General features: G+C 38.7%; 1 long non-coding RNA gene across 1 annotated transcript; it reads left to right on the top strand.

Moving 5' to 3' along the window:
• Positions 1-1,485: 1,485 nt before the first annotated feature.
• On the top strand, positions 1,486-3,413 carry LOC116183155 (uncharacterized). Its single transcript, XR_004147702.2, has 2 exons — positions 1,486-1,661; positions 3,234-3,413. It is a non-coding gene; the product is annotated as an uncharacterized LOC116183155 (long non-coding RNA).
• The last annotated feature ends 12,742 nt before the right edge of the window (positions 3,414-16,155 follow it).

Consider the following 16,155-nt stretch of genomic DNA (forward strand, 5'->3'; position numbering starts at 1 on the left):
TTTTAAGTGTATCATTGCTGACTGTGCCTTGCTTCACACCACAGACAGGTCAAAGAGCACAGACCTGGTTCCCAGAGGAGAAACCAAACTGGAAGGTAGACTCAAAAGGCACATTGAACGTGCCCTGACTGCTAACAGGCATTCAGCTCACAGAAACAGACTAAGTGAAGTCCAAAATCTCCTAAATGTGTTGGCACTGGGTCCTCAGCACCACCACTTTTAAACCAGGTAGATGCAGAGGAAACTGCCTGAATGACTGGGGAAGGCCAGGTTGTCATATCAGACAAAATTTGGTTTGGTTATTAAAACAAAGGACTAGAAAGGATGTAACTCAGTTATTAACTGCAGGAAGGGAACAGAACTCTCAAGTCACAAAAAAAAAAAAAAAAAAAATACACAAAAACAAGTATTAATTACTTGGATTCTAGAAATTAGAAGGACAATCTAAACACAGATCTAAGGATTATAAAGAATATCTAAACAAAATGGAACTTTTGCAACAGCATTTCCACTGGAATATCATGGCTCATGAGAGCTCCAAATGTTTTTAAAATGCAGTTTGTGGAAGGAATTTTATAATATTTTTTTATTTGTCTAAGTGTAGGAGGCAAATATAAGAGTTTAATCTGTCTGAAGTGATTATTCATTTCTAAGCATTTTCAAAGCACTTGTCTAAGTTCTCCTTCTTGCTATAATCAAACAACTTTTTAAACAGGCTCATGTAACTTTAAACACTTTTCAGTGTAAAAAGAGCAGGGAAATATAAGATAATTTACCACTAAAAAAAAATTGAGCACATCTTTAGGATGAAGGATAATATCTCTGCTAAATTGCATATTTGTTAATTGTTTACAACAATCTCTGCATTTCTCTCTTTTAAGGTACTGTAGTACCTGTATATAAGAGAAAACAATTTCAAACATTGTCTTTACAAACAGTGTAATGGTCATAAAATTGCAGCTTGTGGATCTTCATGCCAGTAATTGCTACTCATCAGTCCTGCCCAGTTATGTATTTATTTTTATTGCACATTGTAAAGCATATCAGAAGAGGCAATCAAGAACAGTGGCACTCAGATTCAGTGGCTACTTTTCCAAGAGTTGCCTGCCAGCCAGAAGCTTTGCCATGATGATTTTCAATTAGAAAGAGGATCTTTGTATTCAAGAAGGTTTCACAGACTTATTCAGATTTTCCTTTCTTCTGAGCACCACTTCAGAGTCAACAATTGAAAATGCAGGATAAAACTTCTCTCTGTATTTAATGAAATTTACTTATTTCATTCCACTCTTCTCTCCCAGTAAAATGAAAATTTTAACTGTGCTAAAGCCTTACCTGTTCCTTTAGGATCAGGATTCAATTCTACAACTATTGACATTTCATTTTGAGGGTTATTATTACCATTATTTGCTTTCTTCCCCTACTGCTTGTGGTGTTTCCTTCTGTCGTCTCAAATACCCACCCTCTTGCTTTTCTCTTTGAAGACAATCCCAGCTTCCCCTTGGCACTGTGGATAATGTTTGGAGCTTATTGGTTTCCACCACCAAGAACTGCAGGAACAAACATCTGCTATCTGCCTCCCCTCTCCTTCCTCACTACTGCTTATTTCTAGGAGCAGGCAAAACATGTCTGTCTTCTCCTGAGGCTGAGCAACAGTTCTTGAGGTAGGTATCCTGGTAGGAAGTGATCATTTGTTTCCACTGATTCCTCTGGACACCCGGGACACTGGCAAAATTTGACTCAGTTTTGTGCTATCCATCCTTGATGTGGATAAAACTGGAATTAACAATGTCCTCTCCAAGAGGACAGTGATTTTGCAAAGGTGCTGGGATCGCTCATGATGAAATGGGCAATGAAATGGTAGAACAAAGGCTGCCCACATATAGGTGCACAGGCCAAGAATTCTCTCACCCAGAAGCAGTCCATGGGCACTACGAAGGAAAATCTGCAATTTCAGTATGTTCTCCCAGGAATAAGACATTGAATCAGAGCTCTCACGGAGTTTCCTGAGACTCTGCTCTTATTCTATAACCATAGTATGGTTTAATTAGGTTTTGAAAAGTTAAAATGCCAAAAATAAATTTGTGCATATATTAATAAATTTAGAATTTCAAACTGAAAATAGTGACAAAGAAAGATTAAATAAGATTTTTTTACTACATCTGATAGTGTCTTTCTATAAAAGTAATTACAGGTCAATTAAATTGCTCTTGGAAAAATTAAAAATTTTGCAGAAATATGTGAGACCTTTAATTTCTCATCTTTTATGTTTCAATTGTATGGCAAAACATTTTGCTAAAGTAATTTTGTGCATTTAATTTTGAAGCAGTTTTAAAAAGTCAATGACATGTTTTTAAAATACAGCACATGAAACGATACTTCCATCAACATGCAGCAGTTGCCATGAACAGCCTTAATTCCCAGTCTAAATTAGTGCTCTAAATACATTCAGACAAATTAATGCAATGGAAAATTATAGACCCCAAATTGTATATTTATTTATTGCAGCATGTTTCACTTGCATGTCATTTGCCATTCATACAAGGTTACTTCAAGTTTAGTAATTTTTCCCCTTTTCATGCTCAAATTGAGAGGAAAACATGTCTCCAAATGTTCATAGTTGAGTTGAAAAACATATTTTGGACTAATCTGTTCTCTAATCAGCAATATTATTTCCTATATATCATACATTATAATTTCATTTCAATTGTTACTGCTGTGTTCAGATGCTTAAGACTTTAAATCAACAACAAGTAAAAATTGCTTTTTCAGATTATGTGTGGGCTGGTTTTGAATCAGCTAGCCCTACAAAGTGAGCTGAGGTGCAGAGAATCACCAGTACATGTGTGGGGTTTTTTCATTGTCTGTCTCCTGGTAACAGCTTTATAATTGGTTTTGGAGTGGCACACAGTCTGAACTGGGGCACTACTGAGACTGGCTTCACTGAGAGGAGGTTGTATTCTTTGAGGACAGGATCTCTAATAGTAAGGAAAACCCTCTTAGATAGTGCTATACCATTGATCATCTCAGGTTAGGACATTAGAAAGTAGATTACCTTCCCCAGCAATTGCAAATGCTGAAAATCAGAAGTGGTGAGTGGTAAAATTTATTTCATTGTCCTAAAAAAGAGAAAGCTTTTACTTTATTGCAAAGTAAGGCCTGGTTTCTATGAGACAGCAGACTGTCCTCTGATTTTCCAGATTATTTTAAAATGAAGCCTTTTTCTCTTCTTTTAGACATTGTAGCTTATTATAAACAGAAACCTTAATTGTTCAGTATGCCACCTGTTTGACAGAAGGAAATGAGGAACAATTACTGGCTGTGGATTTCACATGGAGCTGGAAAAGACAATGAAAAATTAAGCAAGTTATGTTTTATACAGGAAAATGAAAATAAACCATTTATGAGCACCAGAATTAATAGTTCCCTTTGAGATATAGTTTTTCATTTTTTTTTTAATTATGTCTCACAATTGAATTACAGTTACCTCACCTTCTTTCTGGTATTTCTCAAATCTCTCACTTGTCACACTTTCATATGGTGTGGGGAGCTGGGGGTGGGAATGGGCACCAACACACTGAGAGTCTTCTTCCCCTGCATGTCCATGTGAGCCAAAGAGAACTGCTCTGCTCATCCCAGGGAGGAGAGGGCTTTGTGAGCAAAACGTGTGGTGTGCCGGTCCCTCATAGGAACTCCTTAAACATCATTAAACTGATTGCATTCCTAGATGTGGCTAATGCCAGTTGAACAGATCAAAGGCTGGTTGTGAGGAGTTGAAGTAATCACAAATATGAAACTTGAATAAAAATGCAGAAATAAATAGAATAAGATTACATACAATAATGGCAAATGAATTACAAATACAGTTGAGTCACTGCAAAACCTGCTGGCTCTTCCACATCACCTCTGTCCCTCTTCCAATTACTTCAATTACTCTGCCTGATTAAAATACTCACTTTGTGTCATGTCTGACATCAAGTAAGACGAATTTAGAAAATCTCACCAGGATTTTTGTCTTTTGTCAAGACCAGGTGCCTCCAAAATATCCAGACTCACCCTGGACACTAACTGGATTTTGAGATTCTCAAAACCACAGAAATCTTGTGATGAATGGCTTTAAGCTGGGAAATCAATGGCTGCCTTTCTCCAATCTCTTGGAGCAGTGAATTTATAGCAAATAAATACCTGCTCTCTTGCAACATTGATATTTATATCCCATCTGGGGAAGTCCCTATTGGTTGTGTGATTTACCATAAAAGGCTGGAAGAGCCATTACTGCCAGCACACAGTTCAATCATGGGCACAAAAAAAAATTTGTATAGGTAGTATAGGGCCAGCCAGCTCCAGATGTATAAAAACTCCTTTTTCAGATGCCTTATATGCAAAAGCACAAGGAAAGCTATGTCCCATATGTTTTCATAAAGTGCATGGGATTAAAACCTGTAGTAGGGGACATCTTACCTTTTCTCTGATATATGGCAATCCTAGCAGCACCTGTGATGCCTTGCAGGTCCTCCAAAACCAGTGCCCAGAGCTGACACTTTGCAGCCACGGGTCTTGTCAAGAAGGTTTGAGTGACACACTTCTCCCCAGGGTTACCCTTGGTTTGGGCAGCAGCAGCAGAAGGGAGGGGTTTGTGTCCAGGGAGAGGTCCAAATCCTGGGTAGCAAGGCCCTGACAAGAGCTAGAGCTAGCTAGCACACTTTCCTGTGCTTTCACGTGCTTTTGGAGGTGTCCAGGCATTCTCTGGGAAATGAACATCAGTGGACATTTTAACCATCAACCATGGCAATGAAGATGACAATGAATATTTTCAATTTAATTTCCTTAGGAAGAAAAGTTGGCCATGGATGAAAATAGAGCTGGGTTTAAGCCTGAAGAAATTATTTAAAGAACATTTTTTTCAGGTTTGCCAAAAGTCATAAAAGCAGGTACATAAATAATGTACAGCAGCTGCCTTAACATTTCAGTCTTTCACACATGCTACCCTAAAATGTTTCAGAATGGTTTTTCCCCTTAGAAAGGTAAAACAAATGTACTAACATCTCTCAAATATAAAATATGTTTTGCCAAAACTCCATAAAGAAAACAAACTTGAAAATACTTTTCAGATGGAACTCTACTCAAGTACATTACTGTGGTAGTGGGTTGATCCTGGCTGGACACCAGGTACCTCTCTCCCCCTCAGCTGTACAGGGGAGAGAAAATAGAATTAAAGACTCATAGATTGAGATAAGGAGAAGGAGAAATCACTCATCCACTACTTTCATAGGCAAAATCATTTGATTGGGGAACTCAGCTTAATTTATTGACAATCAAATCAGAGGAGGATAATGAAAAATAAAACCAAATCTTTAACACCTCCCCCACATCTCTTCTTTCTTTCTAGGTTTAATTTCACTCACAATTTTTTATTCCATCCTCTTCAGCAGCACAGGGTGACAGAGCACAGGTGTTGTGGTCAGTTCATCATACATTGTGTCTGCTGCTCCCTCCTCCTCAGAGGGAGGACTCCTCACAATCTTCCCCTGCTCCATGGTGGGATCCCATGGGAGAGAGTTCTCCACATACTTCTCCACTGTGTGTCCTTCTCATGGTCTGCAGTTCCTCACAGACTTCTCCAGCACTGGTCCCTCAGTGGGGTGCAGTCCTTCAGGAGCAGACTGCTTCAGCTTGGGTCCCCCACAAATCACAAATCCTGCCAGGAGCCTACTCCAGCATGGGCTTCCCATGGACTCACAGCCTCCTTTGGGCATCCATCTGCTCCAGTGTGAGGTGCTCTACAGGCTGCAGGTGGTTCTCTGTGCCATCCTGGACCTCCATGGGCTGCAGGGGGACAACCTGTCTCACCAGGGTCTTCCTCACAGGCGGCAGGGGAATCACTGCTCTCCTGCAGCTGCTGTTTGGGTAGGCTTTTTACCCCTTCACTACATTATGCCTGAGGCACTACCACCATCGCTGATGGGCCTGGCCTTGGCTAATGATGGGTCTTTCTTGGAGCTGGCTGGCATTGGCTCTGTCCAACATACAGGAAGCTTCTGGCAGATTTCATAGAAGCCACCCCTGTAGACCCCAGCTACTGAAACCTGGTCCTGCAATCCCAATACATGCATCTTTCCTGTCTTTCACCTCCCTGTCCCACTAGCTTACCCAAAAACAATGTCCTGGGAAAATGAGTCATTTCTGTAGCTGCTCTTTAAGAGTGTTGTTTTCAGGTTTTTGGTGAAGTATGGTAGAAGACATAAGAACCATTGGGTATTTGAATTATGTCACCAGGTCAATTACTACAAAGACTTTATGGTCTAGTTTCTTGCAGAAAGATGTGCACTTCTTAAAATCCCAGCTATTTCCTGTTTAATTTATTTGCAAAGCAAGATATAACAGGATAAAAAAATCAGTTGAACACAACAATTTTATTTGCATTCACCTGCTACAACAATGTTTATGAACACAAAGCTTCTAGCAAGACAAGCAAGCAATCCTGGAGCTGTTTTCTAAGATTGCTGCTGTTTGCAGCAATGTAGGATGAGCACACAGTCAGTTTAATAGGTTTCCCCCTTGATCAATTATTTAGCCTTTCCTTTTATTTTCCTGAAAGTGCAGGTTGGTTTGTTTGTTTGCTTTATTTAGTACAGTTAATGTCTTTAATAAAGTGTGTACCCCTGTACTTCTGCATGTTTGAGTTTAGAACACTATAAATCCCTGCTTTCTTATCTCTGTTTCAGTGGTTCCTCTCTATCCCCCGTAGTTTGTCAGGCAGGAGAAGGATGAGAAGTCAATAGCAGTTCCAGCAGATCAAAGAATAGGCCATATCAGGTCTCCACTTCCTCCACATCCAATATTGTGTTGCAGGCCCCAGGGGCCAAAGCAGAACCTTTTATATGAGAACTTGCAATGAAGAAGTTCCAGAATGCCAAAAAATGGATGAAAGCCAAATACAGTCTGTAGGCTTGGGATTCACAGGAACATGGGGAGAATTGTACACAACCAGAGTTGCTGTATTAAAAAAAAGCATATAGAAAATAAGACGTCTGAGTAAAATAAGCTAAAACTGCATTGTAATCTTCAAAAGAAAAATAGAGTTTTTGAAAAAATTTCCTTTCATAACTATTGTACCTCTATTTATTTCCATAAACTTTTTTTTGCTTTTATTCAAATACTTTATATATACTTAAAATGCAATTGATATTTAAATTTTTTTCAATCCCTATGAGGTTCAGTAGACAGAAGCAATTCAATCAGAAACAGAGAATGATGTGAAAAGTACTGAGGGAGTGTCTATTCATTCAGTGCACAAAAAAAATTAACATCCAGAGGACAGCTGTTAAATAGGGAAGATATTTTTTCATAAAAACCAGACTGATTTTGTATGAAGCAAGCATTATATGCTCGAGAAAGATGGGTGACAGCTTAAATTTGTTAAAAGGCGGCGTGGGGGCAAGTGTTCTACTTATTTGTAATGAAAAATACCACAGTAAATGACTAAAGCTCTTACTTTACTCACATTTTGGTTAAAAAAAAAAAAAACAACAAACTGATTTTGTCAATAGAACAAAACACAAATCTAGCTGCACGCTTGAAAAGTAGACAATGTTGAGTAAAATGTAATAATTAGTCAAACTTATCAGTTTGTATCCCTGATTAGAAGGAAATTATCTTACCATTCATGATCAGCAATTAAGCAAATACCCCAGAAACAGCCTTCCTTAAAGACCACAGGGCCAACACTAGTGGAGGGAATCTGGACAAGCAAAGTAGCAAGAGAGACACAGGCACTCTGCAAAGCTGCAAACCCACAGGAGCCCTCAAAGCCCAGCAGGTGCGAGGGGCAGCAGGGGAGAGCACTGCAGGCACCAGCCTTGAGTCACTCCTTGTGTCCCCACAGCTCCTCTGAGCTCAGCGTGCTTGAGGCTGGGACTAAAACACCAGACAGGTACGTGCCACCCTGTGTCTTGTCAGAGGAGGGAAACAAGGTGCTGTAACAGCTCAAGCTGGAAAGCAGAAACAGGAGAAGCCCCAAGCTAGGGAGGCTCAACATAGGTTTCTGCTATGTTGAGCAGAAACACAGGTCTGGTTAAAGCAACTGGCTTCTTTGCAATCTCTGAATGGTGAGAAATAGCTGAAACCTAAACTATTCAAATAGCTTCATCTTCTAATGCATTGCCATGATATACCTTATTCTCAGCAAGACGATTCTGCATAATGACAACAGATTTAGCTCCTTAGTATGACTGTCTAAAAAGAGAATTTAGAAGTACAGGCAAGCAAAAAAGATCCTCTCCACAGCTCCAATGCAGACTGGGGTAAAACTACTTTTTTCCCATAGGTCCCAAAACTTCTGGCAACATTGAGGTCACATATCAGCCAATGCAACATCAGAAGTAAACTCCCCTCCCTGAAAGGGAGGACCATATTTTCAGTATGGTATAACATGAAGTTTTATAACTAGTTTGAAATGGGAGGAGAAATATGGCCTATTGTTCCTCATTATCTAATCAATGCTTCTGCCAGTTGAGGGCATTAAAATTGCGATGTATCTGTCTCATACTTGCATCAAAACATAAAGAAGACATCAGCACAAAAAATCTTATATTCTTCTCCATACTACACTAGAGCAAATTTCCTATATTATGGAAAAAGAACCCCTATTTACACAAAATCCAAAGTAATGAAAAAATAAATTTAAATATTAGATTTTCCTCCCAAGCCTAAAATGAAATATGGAAAAACAGTTGGAGGGAAGTTGGAAGGGAATATTTACATGAAGTACTTTTTCTCAGAAAAGTGACAGAAATTTAAAATAACATCTGAAATTCTGCTCTTAGAGTTGCATTTTAGTTTCTCACCCATTTTGACATACTAATTATAGAAAGACAAGTTATTTTAATTTAAGCTTGCATATGAAAATTCCTGTAAAATGTACAGATGTAATACCCTGATGTGTTAAAATTGTTTATAGGATGGTTGGCTTTGTATATAGTGATGACATTATATATGACATTTATATTCTATTAAAGTGGTTGGTAATCATAACAAAGCCTACATAGCCCAAATTTTAGGGTTGTTTGATAACATAGTGTTGTTTTAAAAACTTTATAACAAATTTACATAGAAATAGTGTGTTGCCAAAGAAAAATATATATGTTTCTGTTATGTAGCAACACTATAAAATTGGGGTTTATTTTAAATCCTATTTCTGAGCTACATAAGATTTTTACTTTTTACTTTCTGATTTTTGTTTTGTTAAAATAGAATATATAAACAGGAAAAAAACCTTTTCTTAAGTACATTGTTTTCATCAGTTTAAAGATGCATATATCCTTAGTTAAGAATATACAGTGCTGATAATACTGATAAGTAAGTTATATGTATATTTCTTACTCTTTACTCTTTTCTACTTTTCTACTAGAGATTAGTTTTCATGAACAAGAAAGTACTGAAAAATTTTCATTTTTTTCATGTTTCCTAACCAAGTCGGGGAAGAATGCAGCCATGCTGCCACCTATAAATTTTTATACAGTGATGGAAATAGGAAAAGAAGTTACAATTTTTAACAGGTAAGGAAAAAAACCACAACAGAAACCAAATATATAAAACCTAAAAACCCTGAATGCAGCTTCAACATTATGAAACCACTAGCCTTTTCTGACAGTTTAACAGCTGAAACACAAGTAAGAAAAGAGAGCATGTCACCTACAAGGAAGCAAGGGGAGATAATGTAAGGAGAGACAGCTGATGATTACCATGTAATAATGGCTGGCAAAAAAGAGACAGATTTCACATCCAGATTTCTGTTGACTGGAAGACTCAGTGAAGGCCCATTTCAGCCCAGCTAATGGGATCTGTAAGGAGGAAGAAACCACATGCAACACTGGTTGTGCTCCCTGTTAGAGCAGAATGGCTGCTCAGCAGGAAAGGACAGAAAATCTCAGTCTGGCCCCCCAAACCCCTTTCACCTTCCGAGCACTCTTGGTGCAGAGCCAGCTGCTGCTCCACAGCTGCAGCACAGCTGGATGTGGAGGGCAGAAGGACGCTGCTGCAGGGCTCTCCTCACACACAGAACAGGAGTGGCTCTGGGAAGCAGTGATTTCTCCTTGCCAGGGAGGTGCCAGCATGGCTTAATCTGCTCCATGCTCCAGCTGGTGGGTACCAGAGGGCTCTGGAGCCCAATGCCCATCCCAAGCAGGCCCCTGACACACCGAGTCCATATGGAGATAGCCCAGTCGAGCTGCAAGTAGCCAAACAGAACAGCTAAGCCACCTCTCCAGAGCCAACAAGTTACAACTCACTTCACAATCCCTCTCTTCCCATAAATACGTAATTGTTAACTTCCATTGATGAGGTAAACTTGTAGATTTACTTCATCTGCAAAAAAATACTCTGAAGACAAAAAAACCTGACAAACTCCAAACTCTGTCCCAAGATTTCTGGGATGATTATCCGAAAATAAATAAACCATAATTTTACTGTGCTTTTACCTTCTCTCCTGTGTCTCACACACAAATTATCTCTGGGTAATTTTTATATAAGTTAAATATAACCAGCTATATTCATGTACCAAAATGTATCCCTTTGATGCATCCCTTTTGAGTTTTACTCTACTTTTTCTTCTGAGCTGGGAGAAGTTGGAAAAAAGGATATGTCCTTTTTAGAACAAGGATCAGCAGATTTATTATGACTGCATTGGAGTATTCAAAGTGCCTATTACCCACTATATAACGTTTAGTTTCAATAAAATATATGAGGTTACTTAAGTGCATTAAAAACCAGCAACACAGATCCAAGAGTGGGAGAGGTCTGAGCTGAAGAGGTATGGCAACAGTTGTTTATTAATTAGTGAGAAAACAGAGCCATTAAACTCCAGGAAGCTTAGATTTCTATGCCAACATAACCAACCCAGACTGTAAACCAGGAAAGTTCAGCTCACACCTGAAGAAAGTATTAAAAGGTCCAAAAATTGATTTCAGAAAAGTTTACTGTTAGATGGGTGATGGCAAAAAAAAAATTTAAATGTTTGAAGGAAGAACCTTCTGAACAGTCTTCTCCCAGTTACTTTTAGCTAGCAAGATATTCTGGCAAACTGTCTGCTAGAATCAGATGTAAAATATGTTAATTCTTGAATTAATTTTCTACACAAGCTGAGTGGAATCTGAGGTATAAAATAAATTTTATACTACCCTTTATGAACCAGTCACTCTTATTAGGGCACAAAGCAATTTAGGTGGTAGGCTGAAAATTGGCCAGAGCAGAATGCAGGTAAGACCCAATTAAAACAAAAAGCAATTTGAGTTTACTGAATAATCTATAAGAGCAAATGACAAATTAAAAAAGCTAGAGAAAATTATATGTAGGTTTTGCTTTCAGTGCACAACTGGAAATGCTGAAAGAAAACAAATAGAACATTACCAAATAATTAGAGTGGGGTAACTTCACATTCAGTCACTAATAGTGAATTATAGAAAAGGTATCAGCAATTTAAATAGGTTTCTGCATAAACCCAGCTTGTTGTTGTTGTTGTTGTTAAATAGAGGAAAGCCAGAACAAATGAAATGGTCCTGTCAGGTGGCACAGGCAACACCTACATTTTGAGCAAGGGCAGATGAAGACAAACAAATAGCTCAAAGCTGTGACTGAGGCAGGCTCATGCCTCAAGATTCCTTTTCCCCCTGCCACCTAGCTTAGAGACACGGGAACTCCTGCCATGAGAGAAACAACTGATATGAGTTCCCCAAAACAAAGATTAACCAAAAAATTGCAATTTTATTTTTAACTGGAAGATTTAGGCATGCCCACACTTGTGTGCCCTGCCTCTTGCATATCTTCTCCTAGGCAACTCCTGCATGTTCAAGAAACACAGACACTAAAATGAAGGTGACTTCTACATAGACACTGATTTCAGGTCTTACCTGCCACCATCAGAGAATATAAATATTTCATTAATGTATGTCTGTGCTCCATCACTATTAACTTTAGCAGTGCCAGTCTTAAATACAGTATCCCGATTCATCAGCTATGTACAAAGTTGTGAAAGCATATTAATATTATTTCTGTTTTGGAATATACATTTCACAACATTCTAAGTAAACTCTGAGTGCTCAGTGGGCACTTACTGGAATTCCCAAAGGCACTTTGGTGCCTTAGCTGTTAACTGAAAGGATAATTTCACAAGTTTGATTGCAAGTCAAGCCAGGAGTTATTCATCAGACCTTTATAAAGACTGTGCCACCATAACACAAGCAAATGTTTTCTCATCCAGCATAAAGTCTGCAGGCATAAATATAACCCAGAGGGTTCTTTTGAACTTGCAAGGCTGAAGCATGGCTAGAGAGAAAACAGAACAGGCTTTTTTCCTTCACAGTTCTGAAAACAAGTCCAAATAATTTAACTACTAGGCAATAAATTGCTATAAGTGAGTAAGAAGCAAACTGAAAAGACACAGAAAAATGATAATTTGTAACAGGATTATCAGTGGCTGATTTATCTTTGAATATATATTAGAGTAAGAAATAAGATGTAAAATAGTATTCTAATGTATATTCAAATATATATCATTGAATATACATTAGAGTAAGTATAGACCAGAGAACAGAAGTCCTTAGTGTTAACATTTTGGTACCTATTTCTCATGGGAAAGAAGCCATATCATCATTGAAGCACTTAGTAGAATATTCACTGCAGTTGCTTATTTAATTTATATTTTAGGTACGTCTTCCTTTACCAGGAAAAAAAAAAAAAAAAAAAAAAAAAAAACCAGTAAAAAATGCTTATTAGGGCCAGGAGCTCTTTGGAAAGAAATATAACATGTGAAATGAATTTAGTCTCTTTCTGCTTTGAAATATGTTGCAAACAGATTGTGATTTTCTTCAAAACATTACACACAACTATTCAAGGATTCATTTCAACAATAATTGACATCCTGAACCTCATTAGTAAGTAGTTTGCTGCCAGTAGTCAGTATTAAAAATGAACTATTTCAATAGATTTGTCATGTTGCTTTGTTGGGCTTTTTTTTATAGCTTGATTGCACTGATATAAATTAGACGATAAATTTATCCATGTGAAGACAGGAATTCAGTACTAGGTTTCATCAATATTTTTCAATACTGAGTTATTCTCCATTTGGGCAATTACTTCTACTAGCTAATTTAGTTCCTATCCCTGCAGAAAAACCATCAAACCCCTATGAAAATAGGCTGCACAAGTTTCTTAACAAATGGGGTAACCAAAGCCTTAGTCAATCTTAAGTAATTGTACAGTTAAATTAATTTTTGTTGGGATTTTTCATATTGTGTATTCATTCACATGAACATCATGGAGGTATCACTTTCTGCTTGTAGAAGTGACTGCAGTGGTAGAGGAGGCAACACCAGGTTTCTCCACTGCAGACCAGAGAAGTGTTATCAAAGCAGAGTGGGGCTTTACAGTTAACATTTCAGTGACAAATAAGGTAACCCAACAGAAACAGGAGCTCTCTGAGTGTGTATTCCATAAAGTCCTATTTAGTTTCTTTACTTTTATACATGTAACTTCTAGAGACCCATGTGTGCTGCCTTTTCTTCAGAAGGAGGGAGGGAGCTGCAGCACTTCTTCTCTCTGTTGTGGCTTCAAAGAGCCCATGAAAAGCCCACACAGAGCTGTGCTTTGATGCCAGTGCCTCACTCTTGAAGACAGGTAGACAATGGTCTGCCCTTCAGGTCATGCACGTGGAGTTCCTCCAGATCACACAGACAGACCTGCCCTAGGTCAGACTCTGGGAAATTGAACTCTGCGGCTTCTATTATAAATTGCAAGTTTGCTCCTTATAAAGTCTCGCTACCTTACTAAAACAATCCTCAGCATCCCAAAAGTCACTTCAGTAACATAAGACTTATTAGGCTCAGTGAATGCACTGCCTATCCAGGAGCTGTTCATAGGGATGACAAACACAAATCAAAACTGTAACACAGGATTATGTTTTTGGCCGCAGTTTAAACAGCTTCACAGGTAACAGTTTCCATCCTCTCTCTTATTTAAAAAAAATAGGGAAGAAAAATAATAGGAATTTGCTTAATATTTAATTGCATTGTTGTTTTGTTTTTTTGGTTTTTTTTCATTATCACAAACATCTGAAGCAGCCATTCAGTCATGAAGATTAAGTAATCTTTTTCTGCAAAGGGAGGGTTGACATATTTTAGTACTCCTCCTTGTAACAAGGTAGTACTTTGTAGTTCAGGTCAGTTGTGAGCTGAAGTTTACAAAAATTAACTGGATGGGGTTGCATAGCAAAAATTTTACATAATATTTCCCTTATGATTCCTAGAAGGGGGTTTATCTCTTCTCAACAAAACACTGTGAAGATAAAAGAAATCTATCAGTCCTTACTATTTCCTTCTGCTAAGATGTGTTCTTCTTCAGTTACTCTCTGTACTGGAAGACAGCAATTAGATTTTGAGACATCTAAACACTCATGTCACACCAAGCTGGTACATGAATTACAGCTGTTCTGCAGAAGAGGGTGTCTCCCCATTCATCACCCAGCCCCTCACTATGGAAAGTCAGAACTGCAGATTGGATTTCAGCTTCTTGTGACATAATTATGCCAGCTCTCCCGCAGGCTGCACAGACCTGACCTTTCAAAAGTAAAAATAGAAAACTGAATTCCCTGGAGAGAGAATACAGCTAGAATTTGAGGCAGGAGGATATTTACTTTGTTTTCCTATCAATTGAATAGATTCCTTAGACCACATATGCCCTTCAAACTCTCTTAAATTAATAACATTAAAATCTTAATTGATAACCAGCCCTTTCTACTTCCCCCAGGCAATTACGAAAACAGAATTAGACTCAGGTAACTCAATTAGACATTAGCCTAACCCAGCACTCTCCAGGAGGTCTCTAAGCAAAATTCTCCATGAGGCTGATGAAAACAGCATTAGGATTTAGGATTGCTTTGTTGAGGTCATATAGCATATGCTTTCAATAACCACTGAAGGCAAAATGATGCCTCGTTGTTTAGTCTATAAACCTCTCCACTTGGCACTTGACTTTCTCATCTATTCTCACACTGAAATTGTGCTGATCTGCTAGGTACACTATGAGGATGACCTTGTGAATTTTTCCCTTCAGTCCTGCTTCTTCCCCAGAAAACGCTGCTTCAGAAACACAAATGAAGCACAAGGGGCCAAGTAGAGGCAATCCTGAGCCTTATTTCAGCAATCTGCCTTGCCTTTCCTCTTCTGCACATCCCTCCCTTGCCATTTGAATGCAGAAACAGGGGTCTGCCTAACATATGAAAGCACAATATGAACATGAAGGAGGTGTAAAAAAAGGGCAGCTCCAAACATTTGCATAGGCAAGGCCTTAGACCTCGGTCTAAGTAAGTTTTTGGCCATTTAAAAATGAATCCTTAGTCCCTTGCCTCTAAAGGGAGCTCAGGATAAGGCACAGAATCATCAGTGCAGTACATTGGGAGAGGCAGGTGCCTCCAACGAGCCATCCTGTTCCCTGGAAACTTGAAGTGTTGCATGTTGGTTTGCATTCACTAGCTAAAACCCTGGGACTTTCTATGGAACAAGAATTTTCTTGTTTTGGGGAAATTCCCCACCTCTGTGTTACCACCCTAGACTCACATCTATCTGCTCTCCAAACACCTCATGGCAGATGTCATTGCTCCCTGGTATCCCACAACTGCAGAAGGGCTGGGAGGTGCCTGCCCTGGTAAAACAGGCAGTAACCAGTGCAATTTTCCAGGATGAGAAAGCTGATGCCCCGGGCTCGCTCCCATCTCTGGGCAACTGCTCAGCTGTTATGCAGAAAGTGGGAAGCACAACCAGACAGAAGGCAAGGCTTCTAAAATTATGTGTGTTTGCAGACACCTAAAAATGGGTTGGAGCTCTTGATACAGGTTCACAACCTCTTTTTTGAGGCTAGGCATTTAAACTCCAAAAAGTTCAGACATAACTCTGTACTCAGCATCCCCCATCACTAACTCAGAGGAGATTCCTGTTGCACAAGGCCTGTTTCAAACCCTGTCTCAGGCACTTAATTCCTCCTGTTGCCTGAGCTTGGTTGCTTGAATATATGATTGCAATTTACTCCAAACACTTAGAATTCGGGCACTGGAGCACCTAATTCATGGGTATGAAGCCCTTTATTATATCTGCACACCATCAGTAACTT

This window comes from Lonchura striata, chromosome 5, assembly GCF_046129695.1.
Source record: "Lonchura striata isolate bLonStr1 chromosome 5, bLonStr1.mat, whole genome shotgun sequence".
NCBI lineage: Eukaryota > Metazoa > Chordata > Aves > Passeriformes > Estrildidae > Lonchura > Lonchura striata.